General features: G+C 40.7%; 1 protein-coding gene across 5 annotated transcripts in view; it reads left to right on the forward strand.

The window, feature by feature from the left end:
* The window catches only part of LOC124110922 (palmitoyltransferase ZDHHC21-like), a 308,157-nt gene that overhangs the window by 156,207 nt on the left and 131,767 nt on the right, over positions 1 to 20,183 (forward strand). The window lies entirely within an intron of this gene.

Here is a 20,183-nt window from a genome sequence, read left to right on the forward strand (position 1 = left end):
TCTTTGATATTTATGTGATCTCATGAGATAAGAAGTAGTGACACAAGGAAACACTTTTAGGCCTAATATATGCCAAATTTACACATTGATCCATAAAATGGCCACATATAACTATTGTCCACCTTGTGTTTTCAATGCTTATGGTAGTATTAGTGTAAACATGTTTGCAGGTGTTTGTTTGTAGGATTATAATGTATAGAGATATAACAAAAGGATTACCGTATTCGCATAATAAGCGCCCAGGGCGCTCTCAAGATTAGAATTAAGGGGCTCTTATTAGAATATAATTTTGGTGAAAAAAACAGAGTTGAAAGATAAATTTCGTGGTTTATGCTGACAGCCTGAAATGTTTATGTACGACCGATATATGTTTCCAGAATTCAATTGCCAATAATAAAGGTGCGTATTATACGTGAATATGGGAATGAAGCGGTGCTAATTGGGATTGTTCACTAGCCAATATCAGCAAATCTCGTCGTGGGTGCTTATTAGAGCGGGGCGCTTATTGCACCAAATACGGTAGTGGTAGACCCGAGAGAATTGTAACTGGGAGTTACCTTCCTTAGGGGATGTGGAGAAACTGACAAGTCGCTTCATTTCAAGCAAAAATATGATTTATGAAAGTGCAGTCTAAACAGGCATACACAAAAGGAAGGTGAGACTGTTGATTCTTACATAATAGAACTACACATTCTGGCAAAACATTGTGATTATAGGGATTTTCATAATTACCTCATCAGTGATAAAATAGTGGAAGGAAAGTCTGATATGAACCTGAGTGCATGCATGCAGGTTGACAATAACCTGACTGTGGAAACTTACACACAGAACTACTGCTAATGAAGATACTTTCGATTGAGTTCAAGCCAAAAGCAAATGCTGTCTTGTATAAGAGGTTCTCAGAAAAGTCAAATGAAGACAGCTTCAGAGACAATGGTCATGGAAGCCTTGGCTTTCTGCCCAGCATGTGAGCCTCGAGTGACAGACTTTATTCCCACCAAAATTGGCCAAATTGTGGGACTACTGGACTGTTTCAATTTGTGACTGTGCTCAGGGCTCAGTGTGTAGAATAGTTTTTATTCCCTGCCACGAAGTGGGGTGAGGGTTATGGGAATGGAGTCTGTCTGTCCATCCATCCGTTTCTCAATGGGGACAAATTTTCTCAAAAACTTTTGAAACTACTGATTTTACTTGTTGAGATCTTAATTGGTTGTCATAAATTCATTTTTTACAGATTTATGTCCCCTGCTCCGTGCTTTTCAACTTTGTGGATAGTATCTGAAATGGGGACAAGTTTTATCAGAAACTACTAAAGTTACATGAATGAAAGTTTGCAAGCTCATCAAAGAGATACCTAACAAGACTGAGTTGAAAATCAGTTCTTATATCTGATATATCCACCCTATCTCTTCAACACTCCGGGGGCGGTCAGGTAGCTTAGTGGTTAACGCGTTCGCTTGTCATGCCGAAGACCCAGGTTCGATTCCCGACATGGGTACAATGTCTGAAGCCCATTTCTGGTGTCCCCTGCCGTGATATTGCTAAAAGGCGAGTAAAACCATACTCACTCAACAATCCAAGTTTGAAAGTATTGAATGTGAGTGAGTTGGGTTAAACGCCGCTTTTAACATTGTTCCAGTTATATCATGGTGTGTCAGCCTAATGTGGGAGGAAAGCCCGGAGTGATTCAGGTCTCAGAGGTTTACCACTTCAGTGAAACCCAAGAGCATTGGTATGGTGTTGACAAACCTAGAAACTTAATTGGGGCGAACTGGGATTCGAAACCACAATCATAAGTTTCTGGCGAGCCCAAGGGACACCGCTCTGCACAGCAAATCGCGGTGCCTTAGACGACTGGACCACCCGTGTCCCCTGAAAGTATTGAAATATGGAGTGACATTTTCTATGTAGGTTCAAAATTTGCTTATAATGGGCTAAAATCTTCACTGGTTTGACTTGTGTTTCGGCACTATTCTTGCTGCGCTGTGTGAAGCGACACCTATCTGAGAATTGAAGAATGAGATGCCGTATATCATAACTAAGGATATTCAATAAAGAGCTAGTGCCAGACTGACATGTTTTTGTTGTTGATTAATGCACACATGACTTTAAAGGGTGAAGCTATCTGTCAACATCATATCATGCACAATAACTACATCGTATCCCTTTAGAGAATTCTGGTAAATGAACAGTTGATAACAGCGAGTGAGTTTGGTTTTACGCCGCTTTTAGCAATATTCCAGCAATATCACGGCGGGAGTTGATGACAAACTTGGTAAACAAAAATGTAAAATTTGAGAGAAATTATCACCAGACATGATGAGTTACAATTTAAATTGTATTTTCTGTTCTGCTTGGCATTGGTTTATTATAGAGAAATAGAGATTGCCACGTGTAATTTGTTGTAAACTAAGCCGGAAATAGCAATTAGTTCTACACACATTTTCTAATAATCTATCGTGATTCGGTTGTAAAATCTCGATAGTATACTCTTCAAAAAAAGAAAAGCAATATGGATATTTTTGGCCAAGGACATGCAAACCATTAGTCTGGAAACACGTATGATTCAGAAAAACGCACCGAGTGCCTTAACAAAAGGGTCATGGAGCTGCACACACTGCACGTGCAGCAGCACTATGAACAGAATTAAAGTGCAGGGTTTTTGATTGCCTGGCATCTGCATCATTCCAACAGTGACAGTTCAACAACATTCCAGGATTAACATCTGTGCCAAGAAACAACGTCATAGTACGCTTGCAGGCAGGGGAATCCTGATCAGCTGAAGCCAGGGTTTTCAATGTAGTGCCCAGCACCATCACAAGGCTATGGGATCGGTCTCAACAGCATGGGTCAACACGTGATCGGCCAAGGTTGGGACAACCAAAAGTAACCATCCCCATCAAGATAGGTACATCCAACTGTGACACCTACTTGAAAGGACAACCACAGCCACCTCAACTGCACCCGAAATACCTGGACTGTGCAGAATCTCCGACCAAACCGTACAAAACCGTTTAAGGGGCAGCAGGTCTATGAGCAAGCTGTCCTGTTCAACGCGTCTTATTGAATGGACAACATCATCAACAATGACTGCATTGGTGTCGTCAACACAGGGTATGGCCTCAACTGTGATGGAGAGATGTCTGGTTCAGCGACAAATCAAGATTTCTCCTCCGTCAAGGGGATGGAAGACGTCAGGGAGAACGTTACGCTGTGTACAGGAAGTGGGCAGGTTTGGTGGCTGTAGCGTTATGATTTCGGCAGATATATCTCCCATAATGGCAGGACATGTTTGGTCCATATCCAGGGCAATCTTATGGCTCAACAATATATCAACTAAAATTCTCCCACCACACATGCTCCAAATTGCAGCCAACGGCAATGATGTATTTCAGCAGGACAACGCTTGACCACATACAGCACGGACCACAAGAGCCTGTCTACACAACAACAATGTTGACGTTCTCCCCTGGCACTCCAGATCCCCGGAGTTGAACCCAATAGAGTACCTGTGGGATAAATTGGATAGACGGCTACGCTGATGTCAACCACAACCCCAGACGTTGCAACAGTTGGCGTTTGCGTTTGCGTTGCAGGCCGAGTGCACTACCATTCCCCAGGATGTGATTTGCAGATGTCAGGCCGCTATCGATTCCAACGGGGGACATACGCGTTATTGATGGCAGCTGACCTTCACCCATGTACCGATAACTGAGATGACTACAATCACCAAGTGTTCTCTCCACAACATTGTTGCTCAATACCTTGTACGGTTCCTCATATAAATGTATTTAGCTACCTCACACAAATCTGGCTTTGTGTGTATACAATGATCGAATGAATTGTATCTGAAACTATTCATTTTTAAACTTATCCTATCTCACACTTTGCATTCCTTACTTCAACAGGTAGGATGATTCCCCGGTTTATCGTGACTCTTACAACCAGAACCTGGATACCCTTACAGAAGGTTTCCCGACTATTGCTATATTACCGGCTCTATGGAACAACGTTTGTGTGACGACAACCCTCGACCTCCTCCTAAATCTAAGGATCGTCGTTCGTCAACACATAGAAAACGCGAACATCAGAGCCATTCCCGAAGCCGATCTCATTCTGTTCACTGATCGAAGGATCGTATTTCCTCTATATGGGCTCCTCCGGATCCTTGTCTACCTATTATACCCACGATTTTGGATCATTGGGATCAACAACAGAGTTCAGAACGATTGTTTGACTCACTCATGAAAGCCATTTCTACTGTCTTACTTCAACGTTCAGACCCTCCGTTGACTTCTCAGCCTGTCGATGTGGTTCCGGTTCAGGTTGCCTCCTGGATCGTCTGGTTCGGCGTCTGCTTCGGGTGACCCTTGTCTGCAGGTTCAACCAACTGACAACCCTCACCCACCAGGTGTTCTTGACTTGTTGCCTACCTTCTCGGTCGACAGTTTCGAGCCCGTGAACCTAAATCGGTCCTTCATTGGATCACTGACAAATTACAGTTACAGCGTATGACTTTGGCTGCGGATCGATTCACTGGGTTCGCAGTTCCCTCCAGATTAGTCTTACTGAACATTAACTCTAACCTGGAAACGGCTTTTGTGTCTTTTCGTCGTGTGCATGATCAACTCCGTGTACCCAGCTTTGTTCTTGAAGATACAGGCACTCATTGCATGACTGCAACATTGACCTCCCCGGATTTTGATAGGGAAATATCTACTGTCTCAGAAGCGCTCTACATCATCTTATGTGGTTGAAGATCGAGACCTAACACACATGGATAGTACAGTTTGCCATACACTCCCTCTAGTGTCTACGATTTTGTCAGCTTTCTCCACTCATTTCCAAGAGAACACCTTTATTCGAGGAATTATACTCCTTATACAGGATAAACTCACGCAGATCCTGATCCACCTCTCTAACCCTTCTGGCTCCATGACAGCTCTTCGTTGCCGTGGTGTACTTCAACTCTCACTGGGACGATCAGTTCTAGGCTAAACTTTATCAACAACCTTGGTCTTCCCTCTCCTTATTTGCAGATGTGACCCTTGCTCAGGATGTTCAAAGAGACTCCAGTCTCCAGGTCCCTGTGGACCTTTTGCGTCCCCAGAAGAGACAATTCAACAAGATCAGGAAAGGAAAGATCGAAACTGTCCCCAAATTCATTCCTGCCGAGCGAGATCTTCGTGAACTTCTCTCATCTCCTAATCCCTTTCACGTACGTGGGAGAGGTCACTGGGAACTTCCGCATCCAGCCGTTCCCGTTACAGCCCAACAGTAGGCAGAAGACTGGGGCTATTTGGAAGCAATTGGACCATTCTTGCAGACCCTTTCGCACTCTCATTCATCCTGGTGATTTTATGGTCAGTCTCAACCTCCAAGACACTTATTTGCATGTTCCTATCCAATGGGAGCACCATCACTTCCTCTGGTTTATTTTTCAAGGTCGCCACTACCAATGGAAGGTGCTTCTTTGGCCCCGTGGCTTTTTACCTGCCTTACTCGGCCCGTCAATTGTGTTCAATTCTTTTCTCGACGACTGTATTCAAGTTCATGCAGATACCGATTTCCTCCATCTACAACTTGACTTCATGCTGGCTAATCAACGTACAAAGGCGGAATTCATTCCCACCCAACATCTCCAATTCATGGGAGCCCTGTTTGACACTCAGCAAAGTATGATGTGTGTCCTGCACGACCAGTGGGTGAAGATTCAACAACTTTTGCCGTTGGCACTCAAACATCCAATCCAATCCGACAACACAGCGGTCGTGTGGTACATCAACAGAAAGGGGTCCACGAAGTCAATGTCCCTAATCTCACTCGCTCTGGAGTTCTTTCGTCTCATCGACTCCCTCCACATCCATATCTGCGCTCAGCATATTCCAGGCATATCCAACTTCACAGCAAACTCACTGTACCGACTTGGGAACCGAGTCCCGAGTGGTCTCTTCATCTAACGGGGCGGTCGGGTAGCCTAGTGGTTAAAGCGTTAGCTCGTCACGCTGAAGCCCTGGGTTCGATTCCCGACATGGGTACAATGTGTGAAGCCCATTTCTGGTGTCCCCCGCCGTGATATTGCTGGAATATTGCTAAAAGCGGCGTAAAACCTCACTCACACTCACTCACTCTTCATCTAACATCGTTCCAATGGATACGCACGCTTTTTCGGGCCTTGAAAGTAGACCTCTTCGCCACCTGCTTCAACACTCACCTATCCTCTTGCTTGGGAGCATGATGAATTGGCGATTTCGTGGAAAGGTCTCAATGTCTACGCCTTTCCTCCCGACAGGTGCCTTTGTGATGCCACATTGACTGCCCTTGAGACTTATTGTCGTGCTCATGATATTTCCACTCCTACTTCGGCCTCGCCAAATATTTACATCACCTGTGTTCGACCCAGAAACTTAAGGCATCCAACCTCACGGCTATCAACTCCGTCATTGCCACCACTTCCAGTGCAAAGGTTTCCACGGTTACGGAGCTACCATTGCTCATCTGTTCCTACAAATTAGCCGACCAAGCCGCCCGTTTTAGGCCTCCTTTCTGAGACCTGAAAGTTACCCTGTGATTACGAACCACTGGCGGAGAAGGACTTTGAGACAGTCACGCTGAAAACCGTCTTTCTGTTTGCTTTGGCCACTGCTGCATGTGTTAGCGAAGTTCATGCTATTGATGTCACTAGGGTCCAGTTTGACAGATCCTGAAGTGGCAGAGCATTCCTTGGTCTTCGTTGGGATTTCATGGCAAAGAACCTACTTCCCAGACAACCAGACCATCTGTTTACGATCCCCCCACTCTCATCTATTTCGGGATCAAATGACCATGAAGAGTTCTCCCTGTGGTTGGTTCGGGTGCTTCGATTATATCTCGATGCATCTCGCCTCCACAGACGTTCCTGGGAGAGGCTTTTCATCCTGTTGTCAACCGCATCTACATCGGAAATTTCTCTTACGACGCTATCCTTCTGGCTCAGCTCCATCATCTTTCGAGTGTATACATTCATCCAAGACTCGTGCGGCTGCTTCTACGATGGATCTACACAATAACTGCACCCTTTCAACCATCATGGAAGGGTGCTTTTAGAAGTCTGATACTGTGTTTGTGTCCCACTAACTTCGTGACATTTCAGTCACAGACGTACAAGGGCTCCACAAGTTTGGTCCGTTGGTATTGGCTCAACAGCTGTCTCTCTCCAGTTCACGCAGATAATAAACAGTTATACTACTTGGGTTACAAGTGTATATACAGAATAAATCATTGAACATTTACGTGGTATTACGTGTTCGAATTTTCCCAGATTGAGTCCCTTTCGGAGGGTGGATTAGCTCGTCTGTAGAGACCTATTAGTCTAATTTACGAAGTGACCAATCGGTGCAGCCGATTATATACATTCAGTCACAATTGTTCAAGGGCTCAACAAGTTCGGTTCGTTGGTGTAGGCACAACAACTGTCTTGCCCCACTTCACGCGGAACATAGTCATTGTCCTGGGCTGAAGATTGCATCTCACACACACCGCTAACTGCACATTGCTTGCTGGGCATGACAGACCTCGAGATCTGGCGTATGTATGTACCTAGTGAAACAGTCTGACTGCCATCTGCCGAGGGTCTTGATCAGGTGGTCTTCAAAGCGGGCTTGGGCCGCTGTAGTTGCAGCTACAATGTGGAAGGAATGACCTGAATACTTATCGGGACACAGGCCTGCTCGGCGAAGGGTGATGTTGAGCCAAGACAGGTAAACAGTTCGTGTAATGGGCGATCTTTTTCAATTTATCTTCCCTTCACTAATCCGCTAGGTGCGCTGACCCGGACGGTCCAACCTTAAACTGACGGCGCATGTGGTATGCGCAATACGAGCACTACATGTTACTATGACGCCTATAGACAGTTAACTAGTATAACCTTCACTTCTATCGGCAACGGTCACGCTTGTGTGTGGACAGGATATCTTTTCGCCTAAACAATGATTTATCTTTTGTCATGCTTGGAAATAAATGTTCCTTGGTTTAATGATACATCAGGGATGACCACGACTGAATATATTGTAAGTTAACCACTAGATAGGCGTTCCATGCGATGCGTTGAGATTAGCTGATCGTTCATTCCAGGTCACTTTGTTGACGTTTTGCAATCGGTACTGAAAGTGTTGCCCTTGATGTATGAATATCACACTTTTAAAAATTAAGCAGATTTTGTATACGTTCCTATATCTACGTTGTAATATCGCCGAGAAGGCTACATCATATGCATGTATTTCAGTTTGTACAGCGGTACGCGAAATGTGAAGGTCTTATGCAACGTAAAGTTGCCCGTTGCCTCAATGTTGTGAATATTGACAGCAACACATGTAAGTATTTGTCTGATCTATAACTGACAGCAATGAGAAATGTTTTCAAGAGATTGTAAGAGAAACGGGCACTGTAAAATTATGTCATCAATGCGATATCAAAATACAATGTTAAAATAAAGGAAATGGAAATCATTGAAAATCAGATATTTAAGGGTTAATTGATGCATGTTGTATAAAAGGATTTTATGTATGAATGGAGGCTGTTTGTTGCTAAATACTACAATGATTATATTTCAATATGATCAATGAAAGATATATATTATTTTTCCCTTTTTTAAATTTTACAAAATAGAAAAAAAATATTTTTCAGACACTGAGGACCCTATTTTATTAGTTAAAATACATATTCAAGAGTATTTGTACCAACTACAATTTTTATGAAATAAAACAACATTCATACTAATTGCAGTGTCTACATCCAGTTTGCATTGACAATAATCATATGATCGTAACACAGATAAAGCTCATTCTTAACTTCATTAGGCCTTGCTTTTTATGTTTCCTTGTTCTAAACTGATGTTTCAAATTCCAACATAAACAAATTATTAATGTTATTCTTTTTTCTCTTCACACCAACAGATATCTGCATTGCACAATGACACTTATTATTTTATTTAATATCTTGGCATACTTGTGCATGTGTACTAGTATTTGATTACAGGTGCATGACTTTTTAGCAGTCATCTGTTTCTGAACTGAATATTATGCCAATAAAGATAAGTAACATAAAAAAAGGACTCTGGTATTCTTTCATGTTTGGAGAATCAATCAATGTCATTGTGAAAACATTTTTAATTTCTTACATAAGTTACTTTAAACTTCATAAGATCAAAATAGATCCAAATTAAAACGAGGAGATTAAATTATGCAGTCTAATTCATTTCAGTCAGTCTGTCTAAAATCCAGTCCTATTTTTCAGGCAATAATAAATGAATGAAAATTTAAGAAAAATAAACCTTGCCTGAGTGAATCAGTCAATATATATATTGACTGAAATTTTCAGTCAATATACATATTGGGCCTGATTATAGACACTGACTTTAACATATGTAAGTATAATCTGTTATATGTAAAAACAAATAACATAAATAAATCCATTTATCTACATGGAATGATTGTGGGGTTCAATTTGCATTTATTTAACAATCAGAAGATTTGATGATAAACTTTCTTAATTCATATTTGCTATGTGATAATAATATATCTACAAAATATACTTTATATACAGGTATCTTGAAGTAATTTTGAATGAAAATCAGGATACATAGCTACAGCAGGATAGTGTGTGGGTTTGTATGGGAAATAATTTGTCAACATTTAAATAACTATAATGTTACTAAAACAAGAAGATAAAACTATGATTTACATCTATTTATGTATCATACAGATTTTGTGGGGTAGTCAGTATGATTTGTTGTTTGTTGGGACAAATCTCTGTAATTTACTACTATTATAAGAGCATGAGTATCAGAATTCTGTAAGAAATGAAGAATTAATAAATTAATTAACACCTATGATGATGACTCAGAGCACTTAATGGTGGGACACATGTTATAAGGAGCAGAATAATATGGGTAAATCTCTTATTTCAAAGTATGATGACTAATATGTATATTGCAACTGTCAGAGTAACTGAGTGCTTAATAGATGTATGGTAGACTTTTATTTGGCATATTTCTAAAAAAATAATATAAATTTAAATATTCAGATGCAACTTTAATTTTGATATAAAAAGTAACATTTAAAATCAGTTGTTTTATTATTTTGAACGTTATTTCTTCTTAAAATATTTGTTAAGGCACAGATGTATACTTACTTTATAGATCATTGGTAAAGGCCTGTCAAAGATGCCTGTGTGCTGCAAATGTAGGCGTATCACTAATTTTATTAAATTGAAGTCCATGGTGGTACTTGTTGAGATTTGAATGCTTCGAATTGTGGTGGGAAATAACACAAAGGCTGATAAATAAAATAAGTCTGCATTATTTCATCGATGCAATATGTTAGCCCAGACTGACAGAATGCCTCACTGTTTTCTGACGTAGAAAATACCGTGGCAATATACTGTTTTTCATGACGTTTTTCCCGCTATCTTCCATAGTGACAACTCGTCTTGTAGTTGAAGACTCACCAAATGTTGATATTATAAACTAATAATCACTCCAAAATATCTTCTAGTTAAACAAATTCAGTTACAAACGACCGTTTTTGAAGGAAGGTGCAACAGGGTAAGTCTTCTGCTTGGCTCCGTCTCTACATGTCACTAGTTGTCGCAGCGCGCATTGATCCGGGAACCAGACCGGAAGCGACAGGGTGGACCGTCGCTTATATCATTTCAAAAGGAGAGTTATTGCCCTTTGGAACAAAAAGATCGCCCACTGGAATGAATGCACCGTCATCGAAAAGGGGGTCGTGTATACTCGCCATACATTGACGTCTGATAGTGACAAGACGTTTCAGACATATAAATGGACACAACCACTTGGAGGTAGCATATAGGGAAATAGTCACTCCTTGATGGAACGGATCTGTCTTGGAAGCTTTAAGCTTGAGATAGCAGCACTGTTTAAAGTTGTCAAATATAGATCCTTAATACACAGATTAATGTTTGAGTCAAACACACCATTGCAAGTAAATTCGCCACATCTGAGGAAACCAAAGAAGGCTGTAATACACAGTTTCCATTACCATGTCATTATAGGGTCCGAGGATGCCGGACCGTAAACACTCAACGATTGTACAGAGCACATCATACGTAATTGGTAGTCTAATTCTCCTGTTAGGTGATTTCAGTCGTTTGTATCCTTTAATAAGGTTTGTAGTCTATTGAGAGATCCAAGGTTGATGTGATCGAATAAAGTTTGGATACAAGCTTCCAGGAACGTGAACCTTATTCCTGCGAGAGCTTTAGATTTCCGAAACAATATGCCAGGAAATATTGTAGGAGGCCTTCGTTAACTGGTGGAAAGTTGGCAGTATTCACTAGTCCCACAAATAGACCAAATTTTATGAGGAAACTCACATAACACTGAAATCCTGTTGGGTAAGTGGTACGTGTGCGTTGCCCGACTGCTGCACACCACAAGCTACGAAGATGACTTTGTTAAGGCCACATCACTTGAGAGCTGGGAGGGCACTTGGTTGCTTGTAGAGCCCCTGTTGGTGCCAAGGAACGGAATTTCTTCATCTGAAAGCGGGAAAGAGTGTCAGCAATGTCAATTGTTTTCCCAGGTACATGTTTAGCTCTAATAATAAAGTTACCTTTTGCGGAGTGCCAAGTAAGTGTGCACATTAATGACATTATCTGCGGGCATTTAGAACGTCCCTTATTAATCACATGCACAGTAGTCTGATTATCACACAGGAAGAGAATGCGTTTTGTTTTCCATTGATGACCCCATGAGACTGTTGCTGCGACAGTGGGGTATAACTCCAGAAAAGCTATAGAGCGAGTCAGCTTGGGTCCTTGCAAAATATCCACAATCCATGTCTCAGCAAACCAGGATCCATTGAAGAAGGCACCAAAACCCACTGATGCAGCAGCATCAGTGTATAGTTTAAGATCTGGGGCTGCCGTGACGCGATCCTCGTGGAAAAAAGAAATGCCATTCCACTGCCGTAGAAACATTTCCCAAATGGTGAGGTCTGTTCGACACTGTTGAGACAATGTGATCCGATAGTGTAGTTTCTTGACCGACGTTGACAGTAGGATCAAGTAGGAAACAAACGAACGTCCGGGAACAATAATGCGGCACGCATATTTTAAGTGACCCAGGAGGGATAACAGTTCTTGTTTGGTACACATTTTTCTCATAGAGAAAGACAATAGCATATCACTAATTCTGTGGAGTTTATCTGGGGGAAGGTGAATTGACATGGAAACCGAATCTAGCACAATACCCAGGTATTCAATGAGTGTCAAGGGACCTACTGTCTTGTGGGCTGCTAGCGGAATGTCCAGCCTCTTGAAAACATGCAGAAGTTTGTCCATGGTTGTTTGAGCAGGGTAAGTTGGTGAATCCACGGTCAAGTAGTCATCAAGTAAGTGTAGCATGAAAGACACATTGTAGTTTGTGGTGAATATCCAAACAAGTGCTTGAGATAGTGTATCGAAGATGGCAGGACTAGACCGGCATCCAAATGCCAACCTTTTGTAGAAATAGTAGGATTCGTTCCATTTGAAGCCAAAAATATCGCCAGAAGTTAGGATGCACTGGGATCTGTTTAAACGCATCAGTAATATCAGCCTTGCACATGCTAGCACCTTGACATACAGTCTTAATTCTTGTAATAGCCTGATCAATAGTGACGTATGTAAGAGAGCAGGACTCTTTGTCAATGAGCTTATTGTGGCTTGGTGTCTCGTCCTTGTCGTGAGGGGTTGACAGGTCCAGTATTAAACGTTTCCTTTTGCTGTATTTCCCGATAGCTAAGCCAAGAGGGTTCACTCGGTAAGGGCTGAAAGGAGGCTCCTTGTACGGCCCAACAACATATCCCCAACTGAATTCTTGTTGAATAAATTCGGACACTGCCAAAGCATCGTTTCTAGCACTTAGCTTGTTAGGACATTCTAGGGAAGTAACAGGCATTGGAGTAACCAAAGGATCAAAACCTGTATACAATCCATTGATCAAATATTGCACAAAGTTTCTGTTGGGATGTAGGGAAAGTTCATTCTCCAATGCAGGCACATTTATTGGTGTGTTGATAGCACAATCTGAGGAGAGTCAATGTTTCTTGTCGTTCTTCTTTCCCCGTTTGGTCACTCCTGCTTGCCGTGGCGTTTATCCTGACAAGTTAGGCAGGCATGGACATAATAGCAATTTGACCTCTGACACCCCTGGTCATTAAAGTTATTGCACTGTTCTTTACCTCGGATTCTGATTCTTTGTCGACCCCTGGCGTCAGTTGATGAAGACGAGAATTTCTGTTCGAAGTCCTGCTGGCTGTATTGGTGATGTCGCTACACTTGGGCACATGTCTGTGGCATGCGTCACACTGTGGCATACAGCACAAGCTCTGGCTCTAAGACCAGACGTACACAGACTCCATAAATCAGAATTTTTCTCACCCCAACGAACTGGAGTAGTATAGGTAATGGGGGTTCTGGACCACTTCCACTGGAGCCAGATTTATTACCTATACTGCTACTACAGGGGGGATTTTTTATGCCAAAATGATTATGTGATTTAATGATAGTCATGAGTTGTATTAAACGAAACATCAATATTAATTAATAATGGATAAAATTTACTATAGCCCACGAGGATATTGGAAAGGTATAGGAGCAATAAAAAAATTAGCCACCGCGGCTAAGGTATCTAAAGATGTGGCTAAGGATTGGTTAAAGAAACAAGCGATGTGGCAGATATATTTACCGGCACCGCGTTATATACCGAGGAAGAAGTTTGATATTTTTACAACAAATGAAGTTCATCAGGCTGACCTCTTGTTTCTTCCCCACGATAAGGTAAAACGCAAAACGTATAAATACGCTTTAACTGTAGTGGATGTGGCTAGTCGATACAAAGAGGCTGATCCATTAACCTCGAAAGAATCAACAGAAGTAGCTAATGCACTGAGCCGCATATATAAACGCGGACCACTAAAATGGCCTAAGCTATTTCAAGTAGATCCCGGTCGCGAGTTTATGGGATCGGTAACTAAACTGTTAACAAAGAACGATGTCGAAATCGTCCGTGGTGAAAGAGAGGCCCACCGCAGTCAAGCTATCGTCGAAAGATTTAACAGGACATTAGCGGAACGTTTGTTTGGCTATCAGTATGGGATCGAAATGAAATCATAACGATTGAGATCAACCTAATGGGTGACACGATTATCAGCCGTTGTATCAGCGCTGAATAATGAAGTAACGAGATTAATAGGGAAGAAACCATCCGATGCTATTAAAATGAAATCAGTGACTTCCGAATCTTCAGCACCGAGGAGAGGCAAAGAACGAAAACTTCCGGATAGAGTAAGGGTAAGATATTTATACCAGGCCGGTGAACTCGAAGGAGGCCTACGTCGCGCAACCGATCCCATATGGTCCCTTAAGACGTATAACATTAGTCGATTGGTTACGAAAGAAGGAGAACCTATTCTTTATTATCTTCAAGATGGACCGGGTAGGGCATTTGTACGAGAAGAGTTGTTCATAGTTCCCGACGGTACGGTATTACCACCATAACCATAAGCATAGGTATTTACACCATCATTATCAATCCATCTCTTTGTATCTAAGGGGGATAATGATGTCTTGTTCATTCTTAATCCATATATCCTATGATCGTAACTTCTTAAAGAGTTCATCTCGTGTTTGAACGTTCTACCGTTGAATAATGATTCTTTATACTGTTCGTGTTTGATATGCTTTTTTACAACATACTTCTTAACGCCCTTAGCTTTTCTTATCTCTCTATTATCAGACTTCTTTATAGAATACATCTTAGGTCTTAATCCCACATACTCCGCTATAGGGGTCCCAGCACATTCATCCTTCATCTTACCTAACACCTTTTTATTTACAACGCTGTGCAGTGGATTATCTTTAGGATAATCGCTCGTGTCGTACATATCTATTTTTTCTGCCATATCTTTATACACATCCTCGGTTTGTATTTCCATCAACAAAGAATCTGTGTCGGTATATAACACCTCGCATCTATCACCGTATTGCTTCTTAAGTTCGTTGTAATAAAAGTCATACATTAAATGTTTTGACAAGTCGAGAATACTCATACCGACGTACACCGGTCTGTTGAATTTTATATTACTCTTCTGCATATGCAACGCGGCTAAGTCGTTATCGAATATCTTGCTTCTGTTAAAAGCCGGACTGGCTATAAGTTTCCTGAGTCTTTCTTCCTCATTAGATCTGACTAATTTAACATCAACACACTTCCTTAGATTCTCCATAGTTTTACCAAATACTGAGTTATTCATGAGCTTATACAGATTCTTTTCGAAATCGCTGGTAGCTATCTTTCTTAAATCTGTGTTCAGCCTTATATAGGGCTCCATCCAAGGGCTTTGATCAAACTTTAGAACTCTGTGTATTTTCTTAAGTTTCATACCTAACGATAGATACAACTGGAGATTTCTGTAGTGAACTATATATTTTGTCTTATCCATCAAATTTGGTACGAGTTTTTCTACGTTAGCTAACCTACTATTACCCATCAAGGAGCGTTGATATTCCGACATCCAATCTTTATTAACCATTAATCTTTCGGGAGCTAGCGGATAACTGTTATGATCTTTATGTAACGAACTTGGATATTCCAAGTCAACTTCTAGTATGTACCCTTTATTCACTTCGATATTATGGATATTAATATCATTGATATTATGGATATCATCGACCCATTCAAAACCACCCGTGGGTAAAGGTTGACTCATAGCCCATCCGTACAAATTGTTAGCGTCGAGATATAATATATGCGTGTCGGGTTTACTCGGATCGTATCTTTCCACTAATTTATTATTAGCCTTAGAATACCTTTTAGCTGCCATCGATATACCACCTCTTAATCCTTTCTCAATAAACAAGTGCATATCGTAATCTGTGAGTAAGTTTAGTTCTACGCCGGTCTTCTTCAACAATGCATCCCACGATAGTCCGGGACTGGAATAGTACCATGCCGGGTCCAAGCCGTATTGTTTGAAACATGTCTTTCTAAATATCTCGAATATATCGGTGAGTAACAGTACATCGGTTTTTAAGTACAGATCGTGATAATCACCTAAATTCTTACAACCTAATTTATCCCAGACCGTCAGAGCGTGTTCATAATCGGCATCTGTTATTCTAGATTCTGTTAAGTTACTATAGAATGATTCGAGGGGTGGTAATTCAGTTTCTTCGAATCTAGACCAATCATCCATATATTCGTAAGGATATACACCTTTTCTCAGCAACAAATGACGAGTTATCTTATCGGTATATTTATTTGTTATCGTGAAGTCATCGGGATTGTTCGCATTAGCTAAATTGTCCAGGGAAGATAACAGAAACTGTACGGAGTCTATGAATCTAAGCCCATTACTTTGCTTTGTTCTAGATTTCCCATCCTTGTCCCTATAATGTATAGGTTTAGTCAACGAGAACGATATGTATTTTTCCATATTATTAGGAATGCACGTTAAGCCGCCATCGGTCTTTGAGATAGCTTGCATTATGAGATGTAAATCGTATCCCCTAAGGTTATGAAACACAACGGGGATGGGTATTGTTTGAGAATTCAATTTTAGTTTCAAGTTACACTCGTTATGAGCGGCTCCCCGATAATTACCCGTGACGTGACAATGATCTCTTACGGAATCCCCATCCAGGGGTTTATTACAAACGTGACAAATCGTTGACTTCTTATGGGCCCTCCAATCATCCCTCGTCATACGCATGGGTTTCTTACACGATAATTTTTCCCTGATTGTTCTCTCTTCATTTTGTAGATATTCTAGAAATTTCCCGCTGCATCGGGACCTCTGTAAATCACGGGCGGGTTTGTTTTCCCATCATACCTTACAACTATATATCCAAACCCACAAGGAATATGTTCTTGAGTTTTGTACGTAAAACTATTATCAGTATTGCTATGGTTGGTATTTTCTATGGGTTTGATAAGCGCTTCGAAGTCGGCGTAAATTACGTACGGTACTGGCATTTGATTACAATAATGTTCAAATTTTAATATATTTTTTCCCTCTTTAGGCATATCGATCCTGATAGCATTCTGTCCAACACCTCTACAGTCTTCTTTATGCGCTTCTAATAGATCTTGTCTGCTGTACCCATGCAGGCATCTTTCGCAGAAATATTTCTTTTCTTTATGTTTAGTTTGATCGTATAATAGCCTGTTTAAACTCTTTATCCACGTATAATGATATTTACCATCTTTTTCGATCAGAAATGAATTGATTCTGGGGATATTTTCCGGAGCGGAGCTTATCCTGTGTACAACAATTCCTTTAGAATGTCCGAAAACATTGATAGCTAAATTATTTTGCTTTTCTACCTTATCAATTTGTGATATTGGTGTAGGTTCGTCTATACCATCGAAGTTGAGTCCATCGTTTTGGGGATAGCTAGAAGGTCTATCCGGATGCTTGTCTACGGGGAACAATGCAGATCTTATCATCATTCTTAAACAGTCATCGGATTTATTTTTTACGTTAATTATGGCTTTTTTCTTCTTATAATACGGGGGTAAATCTATATAAGATCCACCTTTGAAGGGCATATAATTCGCTATATCTAAATATAAACTATCGATTTTATCCACACCCCAACCCGAACCTCTATTAGTCCAGCGTTCTAAAGTTTCCTGTATTCTCTGAATTGATGTATCTAATGATGAGTTTATAGTATCGGATTCGGTTATAACTTCTTGATTGCTCCGGAAATATGGTTCGGTATATTCAGTGCTATCGTCTGTGTTACTTTTACTCAATGTCATTTTAATCGTCAGCTGGTATTTTATACTATGTAAATCATCTAATTCCTCGTTAATTTTACTCGATATGATGGGCTTAATATCGTTAACATCCATGTTGGAATTAATATCCATCTTCCAACCTCTTAGATATTTACCAATGCCGGCGGATGTGGGTACAAATATTAATTCTTGTTGTTAATTCTCAACATCATTATCATTATCATTATCATCATTATCAATATCAACATTATCATTAGGTTGATTATTATCTAGTAAAGTGATCAATTCAGCTCTTCTCATTCGAGAATAACCTCTCAGCCCACTGTTTCTCGCTCGAACTTTGAGTTCTCTAACAGTCTGGGGTGGTCTGTTGTATTCCAAACCGAGTAAACCCATCAATTCAGCTTTTCTCATACGAGAATATCCACGCAGTCCACTTTGCTTTGCCATAGCTTTTAATTCTCTGACAAAAACCATTGTGGTTGAATGGTATATGCAAAATGAGACAAATGTCTAATTGGTTGTTTTCATATATCTAAATACATATTCTCCCCAACCTATTCCTCTCATTGATGTAATCTCTCTTCCTAGCATAAATAATCTGGTTCCTGACCCTATCAGCACCGTGTTTCTTGCATAAACAATAACGACCTTTGACCCCTATCCCGCATTCAGACCCTATCCCGCGTTCCTGACCCTATCAGCACCGTGTTTCTTGCATAAACAATAACGACCTTTGACCCCTATCCCGCATTCAGAACACGTATAGTTAATGTTTCCGCGCCTGATGTAATAATTGTGTATACCGCAGTAAAAATCAACACAGCGTCTATTACAAAGAGTAGTCTTACCCATGAGTGTAAACTTGCAGTTATTCATGGTATATACATCTATCATATCATTTGTCTAAATGCAAATCACATCTACACTGTGAGATATTGATTATGCTATTTATAGATCGCTCCAAAATAGGTCATAGCCACAGCTGTCACTGCGTATTCATGGTATAGCTGAAAATCAATACAGCAGTCAATTCCAACATGATAAATGTGACCTCTCGGTTCTTTTGTTCCTCTGACGGTGTATAAAACTGACTCATTGTTGGTCTCGGTATTGGGTCTAGTTTTTTCCCATAAACGAGGAAGTATTCGTGCATGGCAGATTCGACATCCTTAAACGTTTGAATTGAATGTCCTTCCTTAATCAGTTGTTCATGAATAAAGTCTAATCTCTTCATTCTCTGCTGTGTATATTGTAACTGGGCTGCTTGGTATTGTTCTAAAGCTTCATTGTGTCGTTTACGCTCCTCTTCAACTTCTTTAGCGTTTGATTCCCTCATACTGGAAAATAAATAATTACTCCCCGAAAAAGCTAGAGCATTAACAACAGCTCCACCGACCATCATCGCAATTGTTGCCATATTTATATGAATATAATATATTCAAATCTTTATATGAATATAAATATTCAAATGTTTAATTACTTCATTATGTCTTCCGGGATAAGTCCTTGTTTGATGAGCATATCCTTCGTTGCCATTGCTAATCCAATATCAAGAATGGCCATACCAATGTCATATCCATTAAAATCTAGCTTGGGAGGTGTGGCTTTAGTAATCATTTTAGCCATACGGGCATAGCCAATGGCCAAGCCGGTGACCACCGCTGAATGATACGTCGCGTTTACCAACATTTTACCGTCTGTAACTGGAGTAGTCATGCTTCTTATAGCATTATATTATATTATGAGGACTAACCTCTAATTGAACTTGTTGTTGCGGCAGGGGTGACGTTTTCTCTTCTCCGGTCTTATAAAAGAACCATACAGCCGCTATACCAGCAACTCCTACTAGTGCCCATGTTTTAATCGGATAAATATTTGAATTATTTATTAATTTCGCTTTGCGCGCCAGCCCTCCCTTTCTTCCTGCGGCTATTTTCAAAGGATTCTTTGTCACTCTGGGTTGTTTTTTTGTTTTCTCATTCACATGTGGTGGTTCCTCATTCACTCGTTGTTGTGTGTTCACTTCTTGTTGTGTGTTCACTTGTTGTTCCACAATCTGTGGTTCCTCGTTCACAATCTGTGGTGTCACCTGTTGTGATTGTGTCTCCATTATTATTAAGTGGGCACGTATGTTTAAATTGACAATACCTAGCCGTTATTAAAGCTGTGGTGAACGGAGCTAAGAACATTCAGAATCTATGATAAAACTCACAGCTCACTGAGCTTATAGCATGTTCGATGAATGGGTCTTTCTCGAGAGATTCGCATAAATACATGCGATGTTCTGCCGGGATAGGGAGAAACGTACTAGCTACGACTGTGTATAGTTGTAATATAGAAGACCCTATCGTTTTAGTCATGGTAGCTCCCAGTCTAGACTCGTAACGCG

This window comes from Haliotis rufescens, unplaced genomic scaffold (assembly GCF_023055435.1).
Source record: "Haliotis rufescens isolate VD_foot unplaced genomic scaffold, xgHalRufe1.0.p SCAF_2, whole genome shotgun sequence".
In the NCBI taxonomy this organism is placed as follows: domain Eukaryota; kingdom Metazoa; phylum Mollusca; class Gastropoda; order Lepetellida; family Haliotidae; genus Haliotis; species Haliotis rufescens.